The sequence below is a fragment of the Hyla sarda genome, chromosome 2 (genome assembly GCF_029499605.1).
Source record: "Hyla sarda isolate aHylSar1 chromosome 2, aHylSar1.hap1, whole genome shotgun sequence".
Taxonomy (NCBI): domain Eukaryota; kingdom Metazoa; phylum Chordata; class Amphibia; order Anura; family Hylidae; genus Hyla; species Hyla sarda.
In genome coordinates this window covers 241,460,697-241,478,339 of record NC_079190.1, presented here as the reverse complement: position 1 = coordinate 241,478,339, position 17,643 = coordinate 241,460,697, and positions in this window count along the sequence as shown.

Sequence of the window (17,643 nt, the reverse complement as noted above, 5' to 3'; positions counted from 1 at the left end):
TGAAGTTCTGTCTAAAATATAATTCAGTCTAAAATATAAAATATTTTTTCTCAACACACTTATTTTCTAAATAAAATCAGCTTTAAATAACATTCGCATGCATTTTTTGATAAGAAGTAAGGACATTTTTAGTCTAAGGCTATGGTCACACAGCATGAAATACATTTTACAAATTGAGGCCGAAAATGTGTTCATTAAACAAAATATGCAACAAATTTTATGCTGTATGAACATGGCCCAAGGTTATGTTCACACTTCGTAATATTTGCTGGCATATTTTTTTTTACAGGTACATTTTTGGCCGAAAATAGGCCTGTACGTATGACTATACATGTGGAAAATAAAATACACACAATTTTCCTATGTGTGAACATACCCTTAGGCTGAATTCACACACAGTATTTTGGTTAGTCTTTTTTAGTTTATGTGTTATTGCTTTGGATGAATACAAATCTCTAGTAGGGCTCCCTGCCATCCTGATGATGTCACTGTGACAAAGTGACAGAAACGCGGTGAGGGCGCGAGCAATAGAGGGAATTTATCCCAATAGGAACAAGTGCTTACGTAGCAAGTGTGGTCCTTATATGCCTATCTAATCTGAGTGGTAAATGGCTAGGATAGACATGTCAGCCTGTTGTTTAATAACTTTTTAAATGGTGATAAGCTCACATTTATAATTTTTTTGGTGTGTTTTATATAAAAAACACTTATTCAAAGTTATGTTTTAGGCAGTATCTATATCTTTATACTTTATTTCTGATTTATTGCTGGATAGTTACCACCAAGTGGGGTGGATGAGGCCAGATGTAAATCTTTCCATTATAGTTTACTCTGTATCGATTAGTGGTTTTGGCTAAAACTACTTTTCAAAACACTAACCAACACACTGGGGAAAATATTAAAAAACCTGTGAACTTATGTTACAGCAATATTAACCCCTTGGGGACAGAGCCCATTATGACCCTAAGGACGGGAGCATTTTTTGCAAATCTGACCACTGTCACTTTAAGCATTAATAACTCCGGGATGCTTTTACTTATAAATTTGATTCCAAGATCGTTTTTTCGTGACATATTCTACTTTATGTTAGTGGTAAATTTTCGTCGATACTTGCATGATTTCTTGCTGAAAAATTCAAAAATGTGATGAAAAATTTTAAAATTTAGCATTTTTCTAACTTTGAAGCTCTCTGCTTGTAAGGAAAATAGACATTCTAAATAAATTATATATTGATTCACAAATACAATATGTCTACTTTATATTTGCATCATAAAGTTGACATGTTTTTACTTTTGGAAGACATCAGAGGGCTTCAAAGTTCAGCATCAATTTTCAAAATCTTAATTTTTCAGGGACCAGTTCAGGTTTGAAATGGATTTGAAGGGCCTTCATATTAGCAATACCCCATAAATGACCCAATTATTAAAACTGCACCCCTCAAAGTATCCAAAATGACATTCAGTAAGTGTTTTAACCCTTTAGGTGTTTCACAGGAATAGCAGCAAAGTGAAGGAGAAAATTAAAAATCTTAATTTTTTACACTGGCATGTTCTTGTAGACCCAGTTTTTGAATTTTTACAAGTGGTAATTGGAGAAAAAGCCACTGTAAAATCAGCCACCCCTGTGCAAATCACCAATTTAGGCCTCAAATGTACATGGTGCGCTCTGAATCCTGAGCCATGCTGTGCGTCCGCAGAGCATTTTACGCCCCCATATGGGGTATTTCCGTACTCAGGAGAAATTGCGTTACACATTTTGGGGGTCTTTTTAAGTAAAGAGCAACACCAGCATGTTAGTGTAAAATTTTTTATTTTTTTTTACATTAACAGGCTGGTGTAACCCCCAACTTTTCCTTTTCATAAGGGGTAAAAGGAGAAAAAGCCCCCCAAAATTTATAGTGCAATTTCTCCCGAGTACGGAAATACCCCATATGTGGCCCTAAACTGTTTCCTTGAAATACGACAGGGCTCCAAAATGAGAGAGCGCCATGCGCATTTGAGGACTAAATTAGGGATTGCATAGGGGTGGACATAGGGGTATTCTACGCCAGTAATTCCCAAACAGGGTGCCTCCAGCTGTTGTTAAACTCCCAGCATGCCTGGACAGTCAGTGGCTGTCCAGAAATGCTGGGAGTTGTTGTTTTGCAACAGCTGGAGGCTCCGTTTTAGAAACACTGCCGTACAACAAGTTTTTCATTTTTATTGGGGGGGGGACAGTGTAAGGGGTGTATATGTAGTGTTTTACCCTTTATTTTGTGTTAGTGTAGTGTAGTGTAGTGTTTTTAGGGTACATTCGCACTGGCGTGTTACGGTGAGTTTCCCGCTTGGAGTTTGCGCTGCGGCGAAAAATTTGCTGAGGCCCAAACTTGAAGCAGGAAACTTACTGTAAACCTGTCTGTGTGAATGTAACCTGTACGTTCACATGGGGTGCAAACCTCCAGCTGTTTCAAAACTACAACTCCCAGCATATACTGACAGACCGTGCATGCTGGGAGTTGTACTTTTGCAACAGCTGGAGGCACACTGGTAGGAAAACCTTCAGTTAGGTTCTGTTACCTAACTCAGTATTTTCCGACCATTGTGCCTCCAACTGTTGCTAAACTACAACTCCCAGCATGTACTGACAGACTGTACATGCTAGGAGTTGTACTTTTGCAACAGCTGGAGGCACACTGGTTGGAAAACCTTCAGTTAGGTTCTGTTACCTAACTCAGTATTTTCCAACCAGTGTGCCTCCAGCTGTTGCAAAACTACAACTCCCAGCATGTACTGATCGCCGAAGGGCATGCTGGGAGATGTAGTTATGCAACAGCTGGAGGTACTTAACTACAACTCCCAGCATGCTGAGACAGCTGTTTGCTGTTTGGGCATGCTGGGATTTGCAGTTTTGCAACATCTGGAGGGCTACAGTTAATAGACCACTGCTCCAAACTGTGACCCTCCAGATGTTGCAAAACTACAAATCCCAGCATGCCCAGACAGCAAACAGCTGTTTGGGCATGCTAGGAGTTGTAGTTTTGCAAGATCTGGAGGGTTACAGTTTAGAGACCACTGTATAATGGTCTCAAACTGTAGCCCTCCAGCTATTGCAAACCTACATATTCCAGCATGCCCAAACAGCTGTCTGGGCATGCTGGGAGTTGTAGTTTTGCAACATCTGGAGGGCTATAGGTTAGAGACCACTGTATAATGGTCTCAGACTGTAGCCCTCCAGATGTTGCTAGGCAACTTACCGGCTTCCGTAGGATCCAGGGAGCTGTCCTCTTCTGCTGCACGTCATCGCCGCCCACCGATCTCCGTCACCCGCAGCTTCCGGATCGGTAAGTGGATCTTCGGCGCCGGTCCCCGTTGTTTCCCCGTTCTGCACCGCCTATTGTGGGTGGGCAGGACGGGGAAAACGAAAGTTAACCCCCCCGCCCCCGATCTGCTATTGGTGGTCATGTCTAGACCACTAATAGCAGGGATAGAAGGGTTGGCACCCCTGCCACCTCACTCCTATCCCTTCAGGGGGATCATAGGTGTCTTAGACAACCGCGATCCCCCTTATATTCCGAGTCACCATAGACCCGTAATGACCCGTAATCGGCGCAAATCGCAAGTGTGAATTCACTTGCGATTTGCGCTGATCGCCGACATGGGGGGGGGGGGGGGAGTCTAATGACCCCCCTGGGAATTTGCACGGGGTGCCTGCTGATTGATATCAGCAGACACCCCTGTCCGGTCCCCGTGCCGCGGGGACCGAAATTCCCACTGGCGCAAGGATACGCCCTTTGTCCTTAAAGAAGAAGTATCATGGACCAAGTCACAAATTTTTTTTAATATCATGTGAAAGTGCCTCAGCTCATCATTCTGACAATCTGCTCCTCATGTATCTCACCCTCTCCCTTCTCCTGCAATCCCCTCTGAAAGATCGGTACTTCCTGGTCCATGGAGGTCCCTGACTTCCTGTCTCCCATAATGCCTTTCAGTTCATCATAGAAGTAGCCCAGCCTAGACCAGTGCTTCCTAACCAGGGTGCCTCCAGCTGTTGTGAAACTACAACTCCCAGCATGCCTGGGAGTTTTAGTTTTGCAACAGCTGGAGGCACCCTGGTTGGGCTACACTGACCTAGACACTGATCACTTTCCTAACAGCAGGCTCAGTGTTTCCCCTCCCCCTGCTTCTATTCTCAGGACATGGTTCTTTCAGACTGACCTGCTGTCAGATTGTGATCAGTGCAGGGTGAAAGGTATAACTGTATAATCTACTCAGTACCCCTGGTACTGGTTCTCTGTCTTTTCTGTACCCCTGGTACTAGGTCCAATTTGGCTTAAGGCTTGTACTGGCCAGGAGAGCGTCTTGTCAGGTGTGGAACAAAATACATGCACACAGGATACCGTCTAAGTACGCTCTGTTTTACTATTTGCCAACGTTCATATATATATACCATGTTGCTTAATAGTTACAAGTCAGCAGAACACAAGAACAGGATGTACGTGCACAACAGTTAGGAATCAGCAGTTGAGATAACGAGAAGTACGATACGAGCCTTGCGGTTACAAACGGCAGAATCAAGATATATCATACAAGATTACAGAATTAAGATACACATCATACAACATTACAGATCTGTATTATTCTATCAAGACTCTTGTACCCTTCAATCCCCTCTTAAAACCAGTTGTCACTTTAGACAACTTGGTTTTTCTTGTTTTCTATTTTCTTTTGAAAAGTCTTTATGTAGGCAGTATAGCCTTCTGCTGAGTGACGGTGAAGTAGAGGGACTTGGGTGTCTGATGAGGTGGAGAGGAGGATTTTAGTATCTGCAGCAGGTCTTGGCTTGCAGCGTTTCATACATAAGAAAATAAGTTTTATTGATACATATACTATAAGGGCAATGACAGTAATGTGTATTATGAGCTGCAGAACGCCCCCTATCCATCCTCCTACGCCCTTGAGCCAGGTAGCGGGATTCAATATTGAAAAGGTATCCCCCCACCACTTATCCCTGTTGATTTCATTGTCTTTGGCATATTTGTCCCTCAATTTTTGTATGTTCTCAAGCTGGTGGTGCATCTGAATTGTTCCTGAAGTGTCTATGTAATGGCAACAAGTAGGACCTATGATTTGACACATCCCTCCTTGAGCTGCTGTGAGATAGTCCAAGACTATTGCGTGTTGGTTAGTCACTATCATCAGTTGATTTTGCACGGACACAGAGGTATTAGTAATTTCTAAAATGTCATATATTTGGTCGTCGAGGTAGTTAGTGGCTTCGACTAACTTATCCCATATTTGCATCACCATTGGATATATAAAAATGGTGCTAAAAAGCTTGTTGGTTATTCCCATTTGTACAACATGTTGCCTACCGTTTTCCCTTTCTTTGTTATCTGCTGCTCTTCGGTATAACATATGTTTAGGAGCTGCTCTCATGTCAATGTCGTCGTTGGATATGACAAAGGTGGAGGGGGTAAGTCTAGCTAGGGTGCATGTGCCTTTGACCCCTACCGGCAACCACTTGTAGGCTTCCCTACCACATACCCAATAGATGTCTCGTGGGAGCTCCCAGAAAGAGGAATGTTGATTGATAAGTTTATTAACTATGTCAATGAGTCTAGAGGCATTTGTTAAGTAACACCAGGAAGGTATTTGCCCTAATCTACCGCAGTAGCCCACATCTGGGTTATTACATATTGGATCAGTAAGTTGGTATTCTGACGTGTCATTGCATGGTTGGTGTCCTGTTATATTATAGCAGTCTACGTCTTGAGTAGCCTGAGTAATGAGGGTGTTATTTGGCCACCTTGGGTCATGTAAGTACCTTTCTATCTGGCTGGGTTTAAGAAGATCAGCACTTGCGGATGTCCTGTCAAAACTAACTTTTATTCCTTCTGTGGGGATTGCTCCTAGGTCTAGTATATGTGTGACCACTCGAGTTACCCAGGAACCCCCCTTGAAAGCCAACACTTGTTGTGGTCCTAGGCCTGGGCTGCTTAAGTTTCCCTGCCACCATGGCTGCCCCACCCATCCTACTATAGGAATACCCACTGAGGTGTTTCAGTTCTTTGCATATGGTGTCTCATTGTCAGCAAGCATGTCAAAACAGTCTCCCTGAAATAATTCATATGAGGGCACAGGGATAGCAAAGTAGGGCATGCTTTGGGCAGACACAGGGGCATGGGTGCATATCCAACAATCCTTTGCAGTGAGGTTTTGTGCTAACATTATATGGTGTTTCAGGAACTTATTGTTTGGGTGTCTCTCTAATTCATTCTGTAGAGTCACCGTGGGGTGTATCAAAATCAATAAAGTCATTAATGCAAACATCAGGAGACTTAGTTTCTTCAACCATCTGCCAGAACAAGGCCAGGGCATCAGCGGGTACATCTTTCGGTAGGCTTTCAAGGTCAGGGCTGTCTGCCCCCGTTATTACCTCCTTTGGGTGATGTTGAACGAGTTTGATCCGAGAGGCGTGAATCCAAGAAGGGATTCCGTCTTCCGTGAGAACCCCCGTCCTCGTCACGGCAACAACTGTGGTTGGGGGTCCAAAGGTGAAGTCTCCGGGCTTCTTTCCTTTCGACAGAGTTTTAACCAGGACAGTGTCGCCTTCCTGGAACTGGTGTGTTGGTTCCTGTGGGAGAGAAGGAGAATTACAGACAACATTTTGTTCTACTTTATCAAGGGTTTGGATAAGGTCTGTGACATATTGTTCCCTTATCTGGTCGAGGTCCCCTTCTTCTGTTATAAGTGGTCGTTGGGCCCATGGAGTCGGGAAAGGCCTACCCATGGAAATGAGCAATAAAACTGGGGCACTGTGTTGGGTTATGCATGGTGTCCCCTCTTTGCAGATCAATCCTGTTAAAGGATTTTTCTGCAATACCGGATAACACCAATCATATTCCTCTTGTTCGGGAACAGAGGACTGGAGAGAGAAGAAGTTGTGTGTCTTCGAGTGAAGGAGGTGTAAGAACTGGTAACATCAGTGAGACGGGTTGTTGTGTAGCAGCCAGTTTGGCAGTGTGGTCTGCTAGAGCATTGCCCTTTGAAATGTGATCAGTCCCACGTGTGTGTGTCCTGCAGTGAATGAAGACTAATTGTGATGGTAGGGTAAGTGCATGTTAATGGTGACAGGTTTCTTAGCAAAAAGTGTACAGGCTCTTGTGAGGGCGATGAGTTCTGCAGCTTGTGCGGACTTATAGGGGATGAACTGGGCCTTGAGGACAATGTCAGGTAATTGGACAATGGCATAACTGGCATAGTAAACATTGTCATTGGGGCGTGTACATGACCCATCTACAAAGACTTCTGGAGCATCAGGTATGGGCACTGAAGAGAGGTCGGGTCTGGGTGAGGCGTCAGTGTGGATGACTGGCAAGCAGTCATGTATGTCCGGCATCACATCATCATGAATTTTCAGGCCAACTAGTGTGCAGGGCCATATGTAGGGGAGGCATACACCATTTTCAAGGATGGATTACTGAGGAGAATTGCCTCATATCCAGAGAGCCGTTGTGTTTACATGTGTTGTGTATGTAGGCCTTTAAGGAGAGAGATAACATCATGAGAAGTGTACAAGGCAGTGTCATGTCCTAAAGTGAAGATGGTAGCTTGTTCAACAATCATAGCACAGGCAGCAAGAGCTCGCAGACATGCCGGCATCCCCTGTACAGAGACGGGCATCACCTTTGAGAAAAAAGCACAAGGACGCAGTTTGCCTCCGTGAAATTGTGTCAGCACACCCGCCATGGTTTTACAATTGTCTCGTGCATACATTTGGAAAGGCAAATTGTAATCTGGGAGACCTAGCCCTGGACTTGTCATTAAAAGCTTTGTACATTTATGAGGACCATTTGATTAGATCTGGTTTGCCTGATAGGGTAGCATCTCTATGAGCAGTCGGGAATCCACTGTCTGCAGTAGTTTATCATACCCAAGAAAGATTGCATTTCCTTCTGGGCGTGCGGGGTGACCAGGCCCGCTACAGACTGGACTCTAGACTTGCTCAACTCCATTTTGGCAGAACAAAACCCAGATATTCAACCTGTTCACAACACCATCCTCAAGGCAGGCCTCCTCAGAGAAACTACACATTAACAAATCATCAACATTTTGGAGGAGAACAGAACCCTGGGGGGTGTGCCATGATTTTATAAAGGCTTGGAGGACAATGCTGAACACAACTGGTGAATCAGCATTCCCCTGGGGCATTCTACACCAGGTTAACTGTAGTCCCTCAAAGGAAAAAGCAAAAAGGAGTCTGGTCTCTTTGTCCACTGGGATCGAGAAGAAAGCATTCTTCAGATCGAGGACAGAAAAATGAGTTGCCTGTGCTGGGATTGATGACAACAGTTGGGTGACATCAGGAACTATAGGGGCAATAGACACAATTAGTCTGTTGATGGCTCTCAGGTCTTGTACAAAACAGACAGTACCATTGGGTTTGGAGACAGTATTAATTGGAGTGCAGTAGGGAGAGACAGTATGTTCTAAAACTCTATTGTGTAGGAAATGTTTGATCATAGGGCGGATACCTTTGATTTTTTTTTTTTACATGACAAGGGGTACTGTTTTTGGTAGACCGGGAGGATGTCTGGTTTGAGTCTTGCCTTGTATGGTGTACAGTCAATGTGTCCCACATCATGGTCTCCATGTGATCAGACAATGGGGTCTACCTCAGGTGGGACTTGGGTCGGGGACATAACAGGATAATGTTAGTACCCTGCAGGTGTGACTATGGGTGCGAGGTCAGACGTGACATGTAACCTGGACTGGGATGCAGTGATATGTAATTTGAGTTTACATGTGAGGTCTCTTCTCAGGAGGTTTACAGGGCATTCAGGTATGATGCGAAAGGAATAGAAGGTTAAATGGTCACCCTCGGGACATTGTATATACAGGTACTATGAACATACTCAATTTCAAACAGTAGACATATATATATACGCATATATATATATATACATGCACATACATACATATCCCCTGAAAAACAATACTACTACAGATCCGAAGAAGAAGCTGTCATGCTCCCTGTAAACCCCGCCCTTACTCCTCCCAAACCTCTATGTCACCAGTCACCGCCCCTTTGAGTCTGGCTTCTTGTCGTTCCCCAGTTCTGGTCAGTCACCATGAAACATCTATTATCACATGTGTTACTGACAGTGTTACTTTACATCAAGAGACATACAAGAAACATGTAACATGTAACAATACCGACATTTACAAATACTTAACGTACAACACACAGGGCCCACATTCTCACCAAAGATATAAAACTAAAAGTGTACACAGCTCTCTTAAAAATTTTTTAAAAATAATTATCTCCAATGCGCATTGTTTATAATCCAGTAAACCATTAGCTTGATTTTAAATGCCTAAAGTAATGTTTATCAATTAAATAGTGATCACTTTTTTTATTTATTTTATCTTCTTGGACAAACTTCTTCTCTTATTACTCCTGTAATATAATCAGACAATTAATCGCATTTCCTGATAAATTTCATTTTTTTTTTTTTTTGGCATCAACCCTGTGTTACTGTGAAGGCAAGAAATTAATGAAATATCATCAAATAGTTCAATTTAATACCACGTGAATATATTTTTCTTTTAACACCATTTTCATTACAACACAACAGCTTCACAGGGAAAACATTCACTGGTCATTTGCTATACACTCCTGATTCTATACACCTCACACATATATAACATACTTTATATCATAAGAACCATCCTATAAACGCCATCATATGACCACATACACAGGGCTTTCCAAGCGATTTACCACATCACTCCATTCCATAGCATTGAACACTCATCTTCACTTCATTTATTCCAGCAGTGCCAGCTCTGCTCATCCTACATTCCTCACACTGCTTCACATGCTTTCTCCTTCACAAATCACCTGCTTTTCCACCAAAACTTTGAGTCTCTATTTCTGACAACAATCTCTAATCCTATCAAACAATTTACACAGCCCTGCATCATAACGCCAACATGCTGTGAACCTTTTCCAAAAATTCAGTAACAGTTTCACCAAGTTTTTGTTTGCATGCCACAGCAATAGGCAGTGGTGATTTTTGTTTGAAAACTTGGTTAAGTTCCTCTTCTAATTCTCTCCATATACGCTCTCTACCCTTCTCGAGATTACAAATGTAGTTGTTAGAGTGGGGGTCAGGTGGTATTTATCATTGGCCCCCTCCTTTGGGAATGGGCTGGAGTCCTTCATGAATTCTGACCAACCAGCTATATCATCTACCCATGGATTCACTAAGTCCCATCCTGTAGGGCTAACTCGGGCCACATAAGCCTTACATGTTTCATTGGGAAGGGGAGGAGGATATGACTTAGATGATTTGGAACCCATGTTCAGTAATTGGTGCAAAACCACAATCTCTGGATTTGGATTCCTCTCAACAGATTAGGGATTCTCTGATTTAATTGCACCAATCACTGAGCATGCACGGTATCTCTGAACAAACTGTCACTTGCTTTCACCACATCCCGGGTCATCAAGTTTCCTCTAGCCGGGAGGGTGGGGCGTCTTACAGATGTTTTGAGAACCAGCAGATTATTACTATTATTATTATTATAACAGTTATATGCACCTTACTCTATACATTAAAGCAATGGTTAGTATACTCACGTGTCTTCTTAAGCTTAAAGGAAAAAAGGAAGTTACAAGTAAAACACTAAACAGAACTAAACAGAAATACAAGAAGTTTTGTAAGCGTTAAGCCAAATTGAAACAAGACAACCACCCTGGATTGTCAAATTACTCTTAGTTCCTCATTTCCCCTGTTCCCTGAACAGAAGGCAAATACTGTAATACTGTGTCCCAGACACGATATGAAAGTAACTGTTATACTTACTGGAATCGAGACGTGGCCAGTGCCCCCCGGGTCGACAATACCACACAAGGATATGGTTCTTACCGGTCCGGAGGATGACCCTCTCGATCCCGGACGAGCCCCCAGCTGAAAGGTATAACTGTATAATCTACTCAGTACCCCTGGTACTGGTTCTCTGTCTTTTCTGTACCCCTGGTACTAGGTCCAATTTGGCTTAAGGCTTGTACTGGCCAGGAGAGCGTCTTGTCAGGTGTGGAACAAAATACATGCACACAGGATACCGTCTAAGTACGCTCTGTTTTACTATTTGCCAACGTTCATATATATATACCATGTTGCTTAATAGTTACAAGTCAGCAGAACACAAGAACAGGATGTACGTGCACAACAGTTAGGAATCAGCAGTTGAGATAACGAGAAGTACGATACGAGCCTTGCGGTTACAAACGGCAGAATCAAGATATATCATACAAGATTACAGAATTAAGATACACATCATACAACATTACAGATCTGTATTATTCTATCAAGACTCTTGTACCCTTCACAGGGGAAAGCAGGGATCTCCCCCTCCCCCTCTGCTTCTTCTCGGGACATTGTTCTTGCTGTTATAAACACTGAGCTGGCTGTCAGATGCTTCCCTGCCGAGGAGATGAAGACAAGTGCTCAGCTCACTGGGGCTTCTATGATTGGCTGAAGCTGCACATGGGAGGTTCCCTGGCCGTGCACAGAGCTAGCTAAGCTGCAGAACTATGGGAAATTGTGACATCACGGCCCCCAGCATAATGCAGCTCAATGGGGGGTCGCAAGTCATCAGAACAGGGAGCTGCTGAACTTCCTCTATGAACAAAGAAGCTAGAAAAACAGGTTTTACTTACAAGATGGGTGAAGTCAGTGATTTACAAAGTGATATAACTTTTGCTTCTGCATTTAAAACACAATAATTTTTCTACATGGGACTTCTCCTTTAAGTACCAGGACGCAAGGGCGTATGCATACGCCCTTCGTCCCCAACAGGTTAAGTAAACCTTTTTTTTTTTTTCTCACATTTTTATAGCTCACTTGTGTTGCTTTGAAAATATGTGAGGTTTTGGTTTCAAGCTACTTTTTCCATTTTGCACCAATTTTAACCCCTCAATGACGATGGATGTAAATGCACATCCTGATTCGCTGGTACTTAGCGCACCAGGACGTACATTTACATCCTTCACATGACTGCGAGCACCGGAGCAGTGCTCGCATCATGCACGGCAGGTCCCGTCTGCTATCAGCGATCACGGTGATGTCCCGCTGACGTCCGCCATTAACCCCTCAGAAGCCGTGATCAATACAGATCACGGAATCTGCAACAGTGCGGCAATTGTAATAGCCGATCTGATCAGATAAGCTGAGATGGCAGTCAGAGGTCCCCTCACCTGCCTCTGCCGCTCTCATGGGGTCTTCTACTCTGGTCTGAGATCGAGCAGATCAGAAGATCACCGATAATACTGATCAGTGCTTTGCCTAACATAATGCATAATAGGTTAAAGACATAATAGGTTAAAGAGTACCTGTCCCTAAACTTTTCTAAAGTTTTGTTCCCTAACTATTGTTCCCTAACTATTCCTAACAACCCCCCCACAAAAAAAAAAAAAACATTTTAAGAGCTTTGAAAAGCTCTGTATCTTACCTCTCTTCTTGCTCACATAGTGTGACTGCTTGGAGGACTGCTTCCGCCCTCATTGCCTCCAGCCGCACAGCCCTGCTGTCCGCACCCAGTGCCCACGGCAGGGACTGTCAGCTAACAGCGTGGCTGACAGCCGTGGCAGAGTGCAAGGCTGGACGGCTGGAGCTATCCGGCTCAAGGCAGTGGGGATGCGAGTGACGCTGCCGGGGGGGGAATGGGGTGCGAGTCAGCCCGCATTTGCAGAGCCTTCATACATCCCTGTGTAAGGAAAAATGAAAAAGTTATAGGTGGTCAAAATAGGGCAATTTTAAACTTACTGGTTTTGTAAAAAAAAAAAAAGTTTGAGATTATTTTAAAGCAGCACAATAATAGAAAAGCATATAATCATGGGTATAATTTTAATCGTATTGACCCCCAGAATAAAGAAAACATGTCATTTTTACCGTAAATTGTACAGCGTGAAAAGGGAAGCCCTCCAAATTTAGCAAAATTGCTGTTTTCATTTACATTTCCTCACACAAATAATAATTTTTGGGTTTGCCATACATTTTATGGTAGCATGAGAGGTGTCATTACAAAGTACAAATGGTTGAGCAAAATAAAGCCTTCATATAGGTCTGTGGATGGAAATATAAAAGGGTTATGGATTTTAAAAGATGAGGAGGAAAAAATGAAAATGAAAAAATAAAATTGGCCTGGTCCTTAAAGGGGTTATCCAGGAAAAAACTTTTTTTTATATATCAACTGCATATATGTATATATATATATATATATCTCAAAATATTAATCCTTTCAGTACTTATGAGCTTCTGAAGTTAAGGTTGTTCTTTTCTGCTCTCTGATGACACGTGTCTCGGGAACCGCCCAGTTTAGAAGAAAATCCCCATAGCAAACTTCTTCTAAACTGGGCGGTTCCCGAGACATGTGTCATCAGAGAGCACTTAGACAGAAAAGAACAACTCAACATCAGAAGCTCATAAGTACTGAAAGGATTACGATTTTTTTTAATAGAAGTAATTTACAAATCTGTTTAACTTTCTGGAGCCAGTTGATATATAAAAAAAAGTTTTTTCCTGGATAACCCCTTTAAGACCAAAATGGGATGTGTCCTTAAAAGGTTAAAGGGTACTCCGGTGGAAAACATTTTTTTTTTAGGTCTTTATAAGTCAACTAGTGCCAGAAAGTTAAACAGATTTTTAAATTACTTCTATTAAAAAAATCTTTACCCTTCCTGTAATTTTTTTAAGCTGTATGCTCCAGAGGAAAAAAGTTATGAATATGTCCCCGACTGTGTGTGAACCCAGCATAAGTCTAGGAACACACACAGCATTGTAGTAAATATTTTGGTCAGTATTTTTAGTCGAAAGAAGTAGAACCGATACAAAGAAAACTACAGTCATGGCCGTAAATGTTGGCACCCCTGAAATTTTTCTACATATTGAACTTTTCTCACAGAAAAGGGTTACAGTAACACATGTTTTGCTATACACATGTTTATTCCCTTTGTGTGTATTGAAACTAAACCAAAAAAAGGGAGGAAAAAAAGCAAATTGGACATAATGTCACACCAAACTCCAAAAATGGGCTGGACAAAATTATTGGCACCCATAACTTAATATTTGGTTGCACACCCTTTGGAAAAAATAACTGAAATCAGTGGCTTCCTATAACCATCAATAAGCTTCTTACACCTCTCAGCCGGAATGTTGGACACTCTTCCTATGCAAACTGCTCCAGGTCTCTCTTATTGGAAGGGCACCTTTTCCCAACAGCAATTTTAAAATCTCTCCACAGGTGTTCAGTGGGATTTTGCTGGCCAATTCAGAACTCTCCAGTGCTTTGTTGCCATCCATTTCTGGGTGCTTTTTGACGTATGTTTGGGGTCATTGTCCTGCTGGAAGACCCAAGATCTTGGACGCAAACCCAGCTTTCTGACACTGGGCTGTACAGTGCGACCCAAAATCCGTTGGTAATCCTCAGATTTTATGATGCCTTGCACACATTCAAGGCACCCAGTGCCAGAGGCAGCAGAACAACCCAAAAACATCATTGAACTCCATCATATTTCACTGTAGGTGTCACGATGCCGGCTGGCAGGTAGTGGATCCTCTGTGCCAGAGAGGGATTGGCGAGGACCGCGCTAGTGGACCGGTTCTAAGTCACTACTGGTTTTCACCAGAGCCCGCCGCAAAGCGGGATGGTCTTGCTGCGGCGGTAGTGACCAGGTCGTATCCACTAGCAACGGCTCACCTCTCTGACTGCTGATGATAGGCGAGGTACAAGGGAGTAGACAGAAGCAAGGTCGGACGTAGCAGAAGGTCGGGGGCAGGCGGCAAGGTTCGTAGTCAGGGTGGATAGCAGAAGTACTGGTACACAGGCTTTAGACACACAAAACGCTTTCACTAGGCACAAGGGCAACAAGATCCGGCAAGGGAGTGCATGGGAGGAGGTCAGATATAGTCAGGGACCAGGTGGAAGCCAATTAAGCTAATTGGGCCAGGCACCAATCATTGGTGCACTGGCCCTTTAAGTCTCAGGGAGCTGGCGCGCGCGCGCCCTAGAGAGCGGAGCCGCGCGCGCCAGCACATGACAGCAGGGGACGGGAACGGGTAAGTGACCTGGGATGCGATTCGCGAGCGGGCGCGTCCCGCTGTGCGAATCGCATCCCCAACGGCCATGACAGTGCAGCGCTCCCGGTCAGCGGGACTGACCGGGGAGCTGCAGGGAGAAAGACGCCGTGAGCGCTCCGGGGAGGAGCGGGGACCCGGAGCGCTAGGCGTAACAGTACCCCCCCCCCTTAGGTCTCCCCTTTTTTTTGTCCGGTGACTGCCTCCCCTGGGATGAGGACACCGGGAAGGAATGGATGGTTTCCTCAATGGCAGGCAGTACAGCAGGAGTGGGAATGGGGAGGGAGGGCAGAGGGCGAGGCCTGGCACGGGGCAGTGTGACACCAGGACGAGGGCCATGAGGAGGCACCGAGGCTTGCCTGAGTGGACTGGGAGGGGGGGAGAGGCATTTTCTGTGGCAGGCAGAGTCCCTAACGACCTTAGGGGGACCGGATACAGGAGGAACCACAGGGTCACGGCAGGGAGTACTGGGAACCGGTTTAAGGCAGTCCTTGGAACAAGAGGGACCCCAACTCTTGATCTCCCCAGTGGACCAGTCCAGGGTTGGGGAATGGTGTAGAAGCCAGGGTAGTCCAAGGAGAATTTCGGAAGTGCAATTGGGAAGGACCAAAAATTCAATTTTCTCGTGATGAGGTCCGATGCACATTAGGAGGGGCTCCGTGCGGTAACGCACGGTGCAATCCAACCTGGCTCCGTTGACCGCGGAAATGTGGAGTGGCTTGACAAGACGGGTCCCCGGAATGCGGAATTTATTCACCAAGGACTCCCGAATAATATTCCCAGAGGCACCAGAGTCCAGGCAGGCCACGGCTGAGAGGGAAGAGCTGGCTGAAGTAGAAATCCGTACAGGCACCGTGAGACGTGGAGAAGCCGACTTAGCATCAAGAGACGCCACACCCACGAGAGCTGGGTGCGAGCGTGCGTTTCCCAGACGTGGAGGACGGATAGGGCAATCCACCAAAAAATGTTCGGTACTGGCACAGTACAGACAAAGATTCTCTTCCTTACGGCGATTCCTCTCTTCCAGGGTCAGGCGAGACCGATCCACTTGCATGGCTTCCTCGGCGGGAGGCCTAGGCGCAGATTGCAGTGGAGACTGTGGGAGAGGTGTCCAGAGATCTAAGTCTTTTTCCTGGCGGAGCTCTTGATGTCTCTCAGAAAAACGCATGTCAATGCGAGTGGCTAGATGAATGAGTTCATGCAGGTTAGCAGGAGTTTCTCGTGCGGCCAGAACATCTTTAATGTTGCTGGATAGGCCTTTTTTAAAGGTCGCGCAGAGGGCCTCATTATTCCAGGATAGTTCAGAAGCAAGAGTACGGAATTGTATGGCGTACTCGCCAACGGAAGAATTACCCTGGACCAGGTTCAGCAGGGCAGTCTCAGCAGAAGAGGCTCGGGCAGGTTCCTCAAAGACACTTCGAATTTCCGAGAAGAAGGAGTGTACAGAGGCAGTGACGGGGTCATTGCGGTCCCAGAGCGGTGTGGCCCATGACAGGGCTTTTCCAGACAGAAGGCTGACTACGAAAGCCACCTTAGACCTTTCAGTAGGAAACTGGTCCGACATCATCTCCATGTGCAGGGAACATTGCGAAAGAAAGCCACGGCAAAACTTAGAGTCCCCATTAAATTTGTCCGGCAAGGACAGGCGGAGGCTAGGAGTGGCCACTCGCTGCGGAAGGGGTGCAGGAGCTGGCGGAGGAGATGATTGCTGCTGAAGTTGTGACTGAAGTTGGTGCACAATGGTGGACATTTCCGACAGCTGGTGGGTTAGATGGGCGATCTGTCGGGATTGCTGGGCGACCACCGTGGTGATATCAGAGATATAAGGCAGAGGGACCTCAGCGGGATCCATGGCCGGATCTACTGTCACGATGCCGGCTGGCAGGTAGTGGATCCTCTGTGCCAGAGAGGGATTGGCGAGGACCGCGCTAGTGGACCGGTTCTAAGTCACTACTGGTTTTCACCAGAGCCCGCCGCAAAGCGGGATGGTCTTGCTGCGGCGGTAGTGACCAGGTCGTATCCACTAGCAACGGCTCACCTCTCTGACTGCTGATGATAGGCGAGGTACAAGGGAGTAGACAGAAGCAAGGTCGGACGTAGCAGAAGGTCGGGGGCAGGCGGCAAGGTTCGTAGTCAGGGTGGATAGCAGAAGTACTGGTACACAGGCTTTAGACACACAAAACGCTTTCACTAGGCACAAGGGCAACAAGATCCGGCAAGGGAGTGCATGGGAGGAGGTCAGATATAGTCAGGGACCAGGTGGAAGCCAATTAAGCTAATTGGGCCAGGCACCAATCATTGGTGCACTGGCCCTTTAAGTCTCAGGGAGCTGGCGCGCGCGCCCTAGAGAGCGGAGCCGCGCGCGCCAGCACATGACAGCAGGGGACGGGAACGGGTAAGTGACCTGGGATGCGATTCGCGAGCGGGCGCGTCCCGCTGTGCGAATCGCATCCCCAACGGCCATGACAGTGCAGCGCTCCCGGTCAGCGGGACTGACCGGGGAGCTGCAGGGAGAAAGACGC